This window comes from Lactuca saligna, chromosome 2 (assembly GCF_052625555.1).
Source record: "Lactuca saligna cultivar CGN05327 chromosome 2, ASM5262555v1, whole genome shotgun sequence".
Taxonomy (NCBI): Eukaryota; Viridiplantae; Streptophyta; class Magnoliopsida; order Asterales; family Asteraceae; genus Lactuca; species Lactuca saligna.
In genome coordinates, this window is record NC_136418.1 from 8,592,525 (window position 1) to 8,604,912 (window position 12,388).

Here is a 12,388-nt window from a genome sequence, read left to right on the forward strand (position 1 = left end):
GTTGTTGCCTATAAAATGACGACTTAATGGGTGTCCACTCTCACCCACCGCTTGCTTGATCGGTGGATGGTCGTTAGCCGAATGGGTAGGACAATGACTTTAAATTCTCATTAAAAGTATAATGATTATTATAAAATAACTAAATATTATTTTTATTTAATTCCCAATCTTAGTTACTTTAGGAAAAATGTGAATTTGGTGCTAGCCCATGGAATTCACACTTTGTACCTTACCAAGTCGTTGGTGGAGCGTGTGTGGTTAACCGGCACACTAACTTGGACTAGTAAGGACCACAAAGGGTGACTTAATGTTTGTCATAGATCAATGGATCGTGTGTGGTTAACCAGCACATTGATTAGGTGATACTATTAAGGGTACCAAGTGAATTGGTATGGTTATTCACACCTTGTTTTGTGATCCTCGGCATCCCTGTCACAAAATTTGAGAGGGCACACTCGAGATTGAAACATGCCATTGAAAAGTTCAATGAATCTCAAAAGATCTAGGAATTTCAAATCCAATTAAAACCTAATAAATTATTTCGTTTTTCATGGTGGAAATTGGTGAATCGTCATTCGCCTACCTTCAAATATTTTATAGTTTGGATTACGGTATCCCTCTTCCAAATTATAAAATATTGTGTTGGGTCCTAGCCTTAATATTTCATATTGGGTGTTATATTAAGGACTTTGAATCAACTAACTTGATTTTCTCCCATTATAGATGTCTGGTTCAGACAACTATGATCTTCCCAAATCTCTTGAAGATGGTGTTCCTCAACATCATGCTTCACTTCCTCCACCTCCTCCAATTATTCTCCCTCACCCACAAGTTCTTAAAAAGTTTAAAGTCACTCAATCCCTATTGGAAAGCATAGTCTATGTGTGCTCACATCTTGGAGATAAAGACACATATTGACAAGCCGGGAGAGTTGGGTGTCAAAGTCACGTGAAAGTTGGATGTTCGATCACTTTCTTAGTAACATAGTGTGTCTCTTTGGGACTACTATGAGACAGACTATGACACGAGCCTTAATGATCTTACCTGTTTGCTCAGTGCTGCAGATTCAAAAATGATTCGGAACACTAGTAAAGAAAATTTTATTAGAAGATCAACTTCCCAAACCTTAAATGGACATTGGCAATGGTAGCATTGGATATCTAGAAAAGCATTTCTCTTCCCAATGGAAAGGGATCGGCCATAGTCAACTCGGTTGACCAAATGGTAAAGAGAAAGGCTGAGTCTGAGATAGTCTTATGTGCCATTACCAAAGGGTCTATATGTTTTATTGCCAAAGGGAGAGACTCTGATCGCGAAGCTGCCATATTTACCTGAAAGATCATAAGATTGATCAAGTCAAAAAGTTTGACTCTACTTCAGTTAAAGTCCATTGTCTAACTCTATTAAGTTCCTATTTGGAGATTCTTATTAAATAATGTGAATGGGTCACATGCTGATGTTTTAAGAATCAAAGAAAAGATAGGAAGCTTAAAGAAGTATATGTTGATTCTGATTGCGAAGATGAGTTTCAATCACATGGTTCGGTGATAAGAATTTTGAGCTGTTGCTTGAGAGTTATGATATATAACTTAGGCATAGATAACAACAAGGTTTTCATATGGATTGTGAGGATAAGTTTTTCCGCAAAGTTTTAAAATAAAAGAAAAAAGGGGTTTTAATTTTATTTATTTTAAAAATATCCTTACAATGGCATCTATGGAAAATTGTTGCTTATATGTTTCCAGTAATAGCAATATTGGAAAGTGGATTTGATTCTTTGATTTGTGGCAGTGTCTGAATTTACCAAATGAAGAAAGTTTTTCATCACCCAAGTTTCAATTGGACAGAAACTTGGAATCATACAAGTTGTATTGTATGATGAATGAGAATTTTCATCTTTGAAAATTAAGACTAATTCTTTGATCACATGTATATGTGAGTCAATTGAAGGACTAAGAAATTAGGTACACTGGGTGTACGCTGGTCAAGGTCCACCACAAAGATTAATTTGTCATGATTTACTAAAGATTAGTAAATATGATTATACTTATAAGGTTAAGTATAATTCTGTAACATTGGAAAAGTTACAATGTATGACAAAACAAATGAGAAGAATCAAATTAGGCAGAAAGATAAAATTTTCTCAAATCTGAAAGGATGGGAGAGTACTTTAGTATCATATTTCATGATCATCTTAATGATTATGAAACCATATCACAAATTCATACTCTAAGGACGTCTTAGTGCATTGTTATGGCTAAGAAGAGAGTTCATGAATTGTTGCATTCGTTAAACTCAAGAAGATGAGTCATACTTCGTTCCAAAACAATTCTTAGATTCATACTCCAAGATTGTAACCTTGAGTGACATAAAGGAATATTTATTAACACTAGTCAAATGTAAGAGAAAAATGTTTCTACCCTTGTACATTTGAGATTGGTAAGTTGTGATGTCTTGGATGAGACAAAGACCAACTAAGACCAATTGTGTGAAGTGTTAGTCTTGATAAGAATCCGCACTATCCCTTGAGTATTTGTTTTGTCAAGGAATGGTTCTTGACTGGGGAAACTTATATATCAAGGGGACAGTGGGAGCCTTAAAGATCCTGAAAGGGTTTCAAGATTTAATCAAGAGTAAAACCTGTAGTTTATCACTAGCACACGACTTAAGGTTTGTAACCTATCGTGTTGACATAATTCTTATTTCTGTACCTACTTCAAATAAGTTGAATTTGCATGTGAGTTATCAAAGTTCAACTTGGAAGCATTGGTGGGCCTTGTGCTACCAAGGTGACAAGAAACTAAGATTGAACAAGTTTAATCCATGTAAGGCTGAATTTGTCACTAACCTTATCTTGTGATTATGGTTTTGACAAATTCACATGGATAAGAACTCATACACTATAAAATCTAAGTTTCATAAGGTTTCTCTCCGATTCATGAAAATGATGGTGAGGAAACGCTTTCACTAACTAGATTTTAAGTAGATAGCAATTGTGTTATTTGCATTTTCAAAAGTCGTTAGTGGAGCGCGTGTGGTTAACCGGCACACTAACGTGGACTTGTGGGAAATGGCAAATGCCTAAGCAAGTGAGACTATGATTACGTCATCCTTTTCATAGTTCTGAAAATTGTTTAGATACACATATGAGCTATCTAAGAAAGGGTGTATGAAGCTAAATTTCAGAAGTCCAACAGATTTCTGGAAATATGTCAGAGATAGTGGGAGCATAGGTGTTATGCTGATAATCATCATGTTAGTGGGAGCATGATTATTATGATTAGTATTGCAAGCTAGCAATGTTAATTATAGGAAACAAAGCTTCAATTCGTGAAGTTGCAGCGGTTGAAAAGTTGTTTTGCTATAATTAAGGGAGAGGAAATTATACTTCATTTCAATTCTAAAGCTTAGATTGAGATTTTAATCATCTTTAGTCAAGAATATATATGAATTTTGTGTTGGAATGGTTCAACTTGAAGAAATTCTATATGTATTGCGTTTTCAAAATTCGATTATGATTACGGCATCCCTCTTCATAGTTAAATTTTGAAAACATGGCAAATAAAAAATATTGTAGCAAAAGACTGGTCTAGTATCATGTCTTTATGTCAAACATCATGAATAGTGTCCCATATGCTTCGGATATAGGATCGATTGCATGTGCTATAATATTCATTTTTCTAAATTTTCCAAATGCTTAAGGCATTGAGAAGGGAAAGTCTAGAACTGGATATGACTAAAGTGATTAAGCAATTGTCGAGGACAAATCTGAGGTTCGCCAAAGAGTGGTTGCTCAGGGAAAGTTGGAAGTATGATGTAAGTTGTCGGAAAGGACCATATTGACATGTTTTGAAAAGAAGTAACTCTTGTTCGGAAGTGATAGTCAAAATGGGCTATGGAAATGTCTCCATAGGTGGAAGTTATTCAATCTACGTAAGATTAGAAAAACCTTAATGCAAGAAGGATGTTCAAAGCAATGTACTTTGAATATGAGACTTTCGTTCCATAGAAGTTGACCTTCTTTGGAATACTCTGTAATGACTGGTGACAAGGTTTTGGTGACTTTGTGAATAATCAATACAAGAGGAACATTGCATAAAAGTTTAAAATCTAACAGATTTCTTGGTAAATGATACGAATCGGGGATTCTCACATTTACAATAAGGATTTGGGATTGTGAAATGAGTATCATTGGAATCATGTTCAATTGATCTACATCACAATGTAAGGATCATAGGCAAACATAGTGTGCATACTTGGAGTATGGCATAACTATTGTTTAGAAAAACAAAGTGTACATGCTAAGAGCATGGGACGACTATTGTTTTTATTCAAGTCATAAGTTGATTGTTTGAAACATTATACAATGAATAATGTGTAATCAATATGGTGATAAATAAAAGGTGGTTCTATTTATATTCAAAAGGGTTCTGAGACCATATTGGATTCGATTATTATTGTGTTTCACTTTGCATGTTTTGACTTCCAAAATAGCTAGGTTATTCTTTCCAAATGACTAAGTTATTTAAACACTCCACAGTCGTTCATATGTTGGAAGTAGGTATGAATCAAGACTGTCATGAATCGGGTTTGTAGATGGCTAAATGGGTTTAGTCATAGCAATGGTTGCTACAACGTTCATGAGTGCTCATAAGTTATGAGTATTGGAATAAACCCACGCTCACTTGTATCACTTCATGGAATTTATCTCGAGTGATCGTGAGACGGTAATATCATATAAATCTTCAAACATAGAGATATGAGTTGTTACCTATGAGTTGGTTGTGCATTGATTGCATGTAAACGCATCAGTAACTTGATGTTATAAAATGTGACTTTGTGTACAATTCAACAAGTAGTAGAACAAGCATATGAGTCGAAGTTTATCTGTTCCTTCTAGAAATAGAAGCGATATCTGGGCCCCTCGATGATTTTGTTGTGACCCATGTACCGGCCGGTCAGAACTAAATTGATGTGTTCGATTAAGTTCTTCGTCAAACAAATCGAAAATCGGGAAACAAACTTCTGGACAATAAGTACGACGTTGTTCCATGTATTTGTTCAGCTGATATCATGAGAACAGAGGATTATATGATCACTTATCTAAAATGGCGCTTCATAGTTCAACAGAGTCTTCATAGTTCAACGGAGTTTTTGAGAGCTACGATTGCTGGTTGGTTCCCGAAGTAACATACACAAATATAGTTATTAGACTTATCCAAGTGGGAGTCTGTTGGATAAGGTGTCTAAGTCCATAACTTATTTGGTATATACTTGACCCGACCCGGCATGGTCCATTTGGGTTGCATCTCATCCAAACTATTTATGGATAATTTTATGAGAGTTATGCACATATGTTTATTAATATATTATAAGTTATAATATATTAATATGAGATTATGTTATTTAATTAGTTTTAGTCTTAAATTAATTATGAATTAATTTAGAGATTAAAAGGAAGACTAATTAGATTATGGGCTATTGGTTTATATAGTGTGGGCTAATGCTCTTTTGTTAATGGGCTAGGCTTATATGGAAGTCCATGGATGATCCATTTAGCTTTTAACCCATGGATCCTTGGAAAAGGAAAGGTCATGGGTTATTAGGGTTTCACCCTAACCATGCACACTATATAAGCATGCTTATGGAGCATGAAATGGTGCCTAAGTGTAACTAGTGAACTAGTGTGTGTGAGCTTGTGTGTGGCCAAAATATACAAGTGTATACACTCTCTCAAAGTCTTCCAAGAGTTTGTGGTGTTTTGTGATTCCATTTGAGGCATTCACACTATTGGTGCTTGGCCCTCAAACTCCTCAAGAACCAAACTCATCAAAAAGGTATGTAATCTCTTCTAACTCTTTATGTTGAAATGTTCCCCATGCCATGTTAGATAGGTTATAAACCTTGGAAAAATTATTATTTTGCATTTATTTAGACAAACATAGATCCAAGGTTTATTAGGGTTGCATGCACACTTAGGAAGTGTTAGATTGCTCAAAACCCAACAAATCAATGGTGAAAATCCTGGAACATATAGTGGATTCCTCTAAATCTGCTCCATGATTATCATCAGAGACGGCTGGAGATGAGATAAGGGGTGGTTGACTTGATTTGGATTTCTTCTTCTTCTTTGCAGACTTCTTGGATGCATGATCAGAATGCTTCCTTTTCTTTTTTGGGAGGCGAAATAATTCCCTGGATGTATTTCTGATATGAGCATAGAGAAGCACTGTTTTCATCCAACCTTGTAAGAATAGAATCCGGAATGATGACTAATTGTGAATACCCAGATTCAGCTGTCGTACGTATCCGATATGGCATCATACACAAGAAATGTGGCTGTGGGCCTTCTGGAATCCATCCTGGTGCAAGATTACTATTATGGATGGCCTCATAAATAATGATTGACCACCAATGAGGATGATGAATCAGAAACTTATTCTTTGATGCAGGGAGAAAATTAAGAAATCTTCCCAAAGAATAGATGTGTAGTCAACATTGATGTCATAGAAGAGCCCGTACATATGAATCTAAAGGTCTGTTTTACCGTTGTTGCATCCACCAACTGATCCGAATAGACATCTAGTGAGAACGGAACTAAGAAAGTTTCATGGTGTGGGAACACATGACTTCCGATTTCTTGAAAGACATGGTTCTTGTCCGTCTTCAAATTTATACCCCATTTCCTTGAACATTGTCAATAATTGAGCAGAAGTTGGTGTGACAAATGTCTAAGGTGTAGGAGGAATAGCGCTTAGACCTAAAATGACTGCGAACTCTTCTTTAGTGAGTACCAAAGTAGCTTGAAAAAGATTAAATTCAACATCAAGTTTTTTGGACCTTGCTCTTGTGGAGATGACTCCTAACAGAAAGACTTCAGTGATAAGAGATTGTGGAGTTGGAGAAGTAGAAAAAAGTTCATATGCCAACGGGCATTTATGCAGATACTCAACTATGACACCGACTTCTTTGGGTTGTTCCTGAGTGTTGAGAAGTGTTGTACAGTTGGATGCAGCCATTTCAACTTTAGGTGATGATGAGTGTGTCTCAGTTGAAGGTCTAGTGGCGTGAGAGAGTGAAACCTTATGAGAAGAATTTGCTTTAGAAGTCTGACCATCTTCTATGTCATCCATGTCTTAAACAAGATGGGTGTAGGTAATGGACTTGTGAGTATGAAAAGCAAGATAGGCACCAATAAGTATAATGCTCACAGGAAAGATTTGATCAAAAACTCAACACTAAATAACCTAAGCATGGTATGTGAAGATGAGTTAATGAACAAGAAGAAATAAAATAAAAATAAAAAAATGGATTTTTTTTACTCATTCAATATGATTGAAACAATAGGAGATGTTCACTTAAAAGAAGTGATAGGCTAATACCAAGGGAACCTGACCATAGGAACATATGCATAGACATGAATCATCAACCAAAGGAGAGGTAACTTTATTATATAAGGATATGTGCACATGTGAGAGAGAAGTTTCTTACCAGTTGATGCCTTGTTGAATCAGTGAGTAACAGAGAGATAAGTCAACACAAATGACACAGGCGATATGCAAATCTATGTTATGTCAAGAAAAAAACAAAACTTTAAAAGGTGTACATCATGATCATCATAGAGTGTAAAGAAAAGGAATGAACACACACCTAGACTAATCAAGGAATGTGGTGCTCAACGATGACAGACCACGTGATGATAAACACTAAACACATGACAATTCAATAATCAATGTTAAGTTGACTATGATGTACAAAGAAAGGAATACACATGTAGCATATGATAATGCTCATGGGGTGGATTTGTGATGACTAGGGTTTCACAAAAGAGTAGTGATGCTTACCTAGATTTTGAAGATGATCCACACAAGAGAGGTTGAATGATGATTCTCCAACAACTAGTTGATGATGATAAAAAAAAAAACTAGGGTTTGTACAAGACAAAGAGAAAAAAAAAAAAAGGTCTAGGGTTAAGAGAGGAAAAAAAACGTGAATTAGGGTTTTTTTAAAAAAAAAAAAATACTCACCTAGGGTTGTGATTGGCTCAAGAGGTGACGATGAGATCAATTGATGTTGCTGCAAGACTTTGATGTTTACTAGGGTTTCTAAACTCGAAGGTGGCTCAAGTAGGGTTTCGAAATTTGAGTGTGGCTCAAGTAGCGTTTCAAAATTTGAGGGTGGCTCAAGTAGGGTTTCAAAATTTGATTATGGCTCAAGTAAGGTTTCGAAATTTGAGTCTTGATCAAGTAGGGTTTCGAAATTTGAGTATGGCTCAAGTAGGGTTTTGAAATTTGAGTCTTGATCAAGTAGGGTTTTTGGCTCAAGAGTGGTGAATACTCTTGTTGATGATCACGAGATTGAGTGAATGATCAAGAGGATGGAGCAATGAGTATATATATGACATGATAATGGTTTTGAATTTACATGATGATATAGATAAGGTTGTTGGTGATCAAGAGAGAATTTCGAAAATAGGGTTTGGTCAAGAAGGAATTCCGAATTTACTTGATGATCAAGATAAGGTTGTTGATGATCAAGAGTGAATTTCGAAATTAGGGTTAGGGTCAAGAAGGAAATCGAAATTGCTTGATGATAAAGATAGGGTTGTTGAGGATCAAGATGGATTTCGAAATAGGTGATGGCTCAAGAGGGATTTCGAAATTACTTGATGATCAAGATTAGGTTGTTGAGGATCAAGAAGGATTTCGAAATAGGTGATGGCTCAAGAGGGATTTCGAAATTACTTGATGATCAAGAGGGGATCATTGAAGATCAAGAAGGAATATCGAAATTAGGGTTTGAATCAAGAAGGGTTTTAAACTTACGTGATGAGCAAGAGAAGGTTGTTGAGGATCAAGAAGGAATTTCGAAATTAGGGTTTGACTCAAGAAGGGTTTTGAACTTACTTGATGAGCAAGAGAAGGTTATTGAGGATCAAGAAGGAATTTCGAAATTATGGTTTGACTCAAGAAGGGTTTTAAACTTCCTTGATGAGCAAGAGAAGGATGTTGAGGATCAAGAAGGAATTTCGAAATTAGGGTGTGAATCACGAAGGGTTTTGAACTTACTTGATGAGCAACAGAAGGTTGTTGAGGATCAAGAAGGACTTTCGAAATTAGGGTTTTGGCTCAAGAAGGGTTTCGAAATTACTTGATGGCTCAAGAGGGAACAAAAACCTTGTTGATCATGAATGGCTCAAGAGGGGATTCGAAATTACTTGATGCTTAAGAGGGGGGGGGGGGGGGGTACAAAATCCTTATTGACCACTAATGAGTCAAGAGGGGTTTCAAAATTATTCATGGCTCAAAATCCTTGTTGATCACTAATGGCTCAAGAGGGCACAAGAAGTCCTTGTTGATCACTAATGGCTAATGGCTCAAGAGGGCACAAGAAGTCCTTGTTGATCATGAATGGCTCAAGAAGGATTTTGTTTTTTAGTGATGGCTTAAGAGGACATCAAAAATCCTTGTTGATCACAATTAGGATTTATTATGCCAAGCTAGGGTTGTTGAGCCAAACTAGGGTTTCGAGAAAAACTTGTGGCTCAATAGAGGATTTTGGAAAATAGGTAGGTTGTTGAGCCAAATTAGTGTTTTGCAACATCAAATGACTTGTGGATCAAGAGGTGAATTTCAAAAATTGGGTTGTTGAGCCAACTAAGGATTTTGGAACAAGAAATGACTTGTAGATCAAGAGGTGATTTTCGAAAATATGGTTGTTGTTGAGCCAAAATAGGGTTTTGGAACAAAAAAAACTTGTGGCTCAAGAAGAAATTTCAAAAATTAGGTTGTTGAGCCAAATTTGTTGTTGTGCCAAGGCTACTTCTTGTTTCTCACCAAATTAAGTTTCCTGTTGCATACGCAACTATTGCTCACGATGCTTTGTTGCTCCTAGTGATTATGAAAGTAAGAATTTGTGAGAGAGTGAAAAAGCAAGAATAAGAAGTAGAAGTGAGGTATTTATAGTTGAAGGGTTGTAAGGTTTCTCAACGGGCCGAAATAGGGCTTTCATGGACCAACATGTGGGCCCATAAGGCTTGGATGGTACTCAAGTATAAATAGGAGTATTTCAACTTGATTCGTGAGCACGAGAATGATGCCTTGAGAAGCAAGAAAGAAAAGGTGGTGAACGCATGGTTGATATCTTTGAGACGTGCATGACACCGAAGGAAAAATCTACTTGAAACGTGCATGACATACGTGACACGTGCATGGCCTACTTGAAACTTGCATGGCTTATTAAAACGTGTATGACCTATTGGAAATGTGCATGTCACATTTATTATGCTCTATGTGGACTTAATGAGCCACATGGGTGTGATGCATCAACTGGCTGAAGATGCTACTAACTGTTGATCATGATCCAATGTTCTAGATCATACACCAATGTTGTTGAGAATGGTCCCACATTTTTGAACATGCTCTAATTGACTGAATATGCTCAAAGCTGGTCCAAGTGATCAAGATCTTTCAAGTTGGTGAGGTTTGTACGGGGTACTTCTAGTTGATTGAGATGGTGAAGATATTCCAAGATGCCTCAAGATGGTCAAGATGATCAAGTTGATGAAGATGGTCGAACATGCCTCAAGATGATCAAGATTATTAAGTTGATGAAGATGGTCTAACATGCCTTAAGATGATCAAGTTGATGTTGTTGCTCCAAATTTGTTCCATGTTCCTGAAGCTGTTCCATGTTGGTCTAAGAGCACGAAGTTGCTTCAAGATGCTTATTTAAGGCTTTTTATCTTGACCTTGTTCACAATATAGAAGAATGCTCCATAAACCAAGACAAACACATATGCTTTTCTTGAAGAGGACAATGGATTCTCATAAGATGCTCCACTTGGCTAAGGATTTTCCATGATCAAGTAAGTGATGTTCTCTATCTTACTTAGCTGTTTTACCTAGATTCTAAGGAATGAGTTAAAGAGAAAGTATAAAAGTGAAAACACTAAATAATCTAACTTTGAAAGTGATGTGTGTGCACGTGGATAGAGAATTTGAGAAGGGAATAGTAAAATGCAGTGAAGTGTGTGCATGTGGAAACAAGAACTTTAAGTAAACACTAGTCTACTCATTTAGAGGCATTGATGATCTTCTATTACTTATAGATTTATCAAGCAACTAAATTCTTTGTTTGATTCTTCACTTTGCATTGTAAAGAATTCCCTTGTGGATTATTAGGTGTTGAATTCCTTAAAATCACACATAATAACCCGATTTGTACTCACCAATTATGTCTCACCGTAATGCGTATATTTGTGTCTAAGGCCTAGTTACTTCCTAAGCCCTAAATACTGACAATCCTCATAAATGTTCCCCACTTATTTTGAATACCATTAATTTTTGGCATTCCGACCAGCTATACCTTTTCATTTATTCCTTTTTTTTCAAAAGTTATCACCAAATTCCAAGTGACACGAACTTAAAAGAAAAAAATATTTTTAATAGTTGACCTAAGAATATAACTATATGTATATATATATATATATATATATATATATATATATATATATATATATATATATGATTTTTTTTTTGATTTTTTGTTTTTTATTTTTTGAATTTATTTATTTATTTATTTATTTTTGAATCTTTGCTTATAACTCTAACTTTGACAAAGTACACTAGAAAATAATTCTTAGATTTACTTCTATTTGTGCTTTAGTTCATGACTTTCTAAGAAATTAATTGGAGTGCTCGGAATCTCTTAGGTTACTAATGGAGTCCATGAGTTTCTATAAAAACTCATGTAGCGGACTTCTTCCTGGTCTGATCAGCGTTAATGTACTGCAGGTTGATGGATTTTCAATATCCCGTGGGGTTTACTAGCCGAGTTCTTATAGGTCACAGATTGACTCCTCTCCTGAACTATAACTTATTGAATATATAACTAGACTCAAAGTGCAGAAATTAAACAGATATACTTGGAACTTGACTCTCTTTGTTTTAATTAAGAAGCTTTTTATTAGGTATAGATATTCATAAAGCAAAACTTTTTATGTCCCTCAAGCTACACAAGTTCACGTTTTTGTCTCATGAGCTCACTAGGACAGTGAAGCCACAAATATACTATAACACATTGGCTTAACTAAACCTTAAAGTTTGCCTCAAATTATCCCACATAACATTAGTACTTGATGTATGTTATAACTCTAAGTAGAGTATAACCATGAAGCTTGTTAATGGTCACTAAAGTACCAATATTAGTTGTGTACTGAAGCAAACTGAAGAACCAAAAAATTTATTATTTTGATAAATCATTAAATAGTGGAGCAACTAACCTTCTTCATTTCCATAGTTGTGTACTTGATGTATGTTATAACTCTAAGTAGAGTATAACCATGAAGCTTGTTAATGGTTACTAAAGTACCAATATTAGTTGTGTA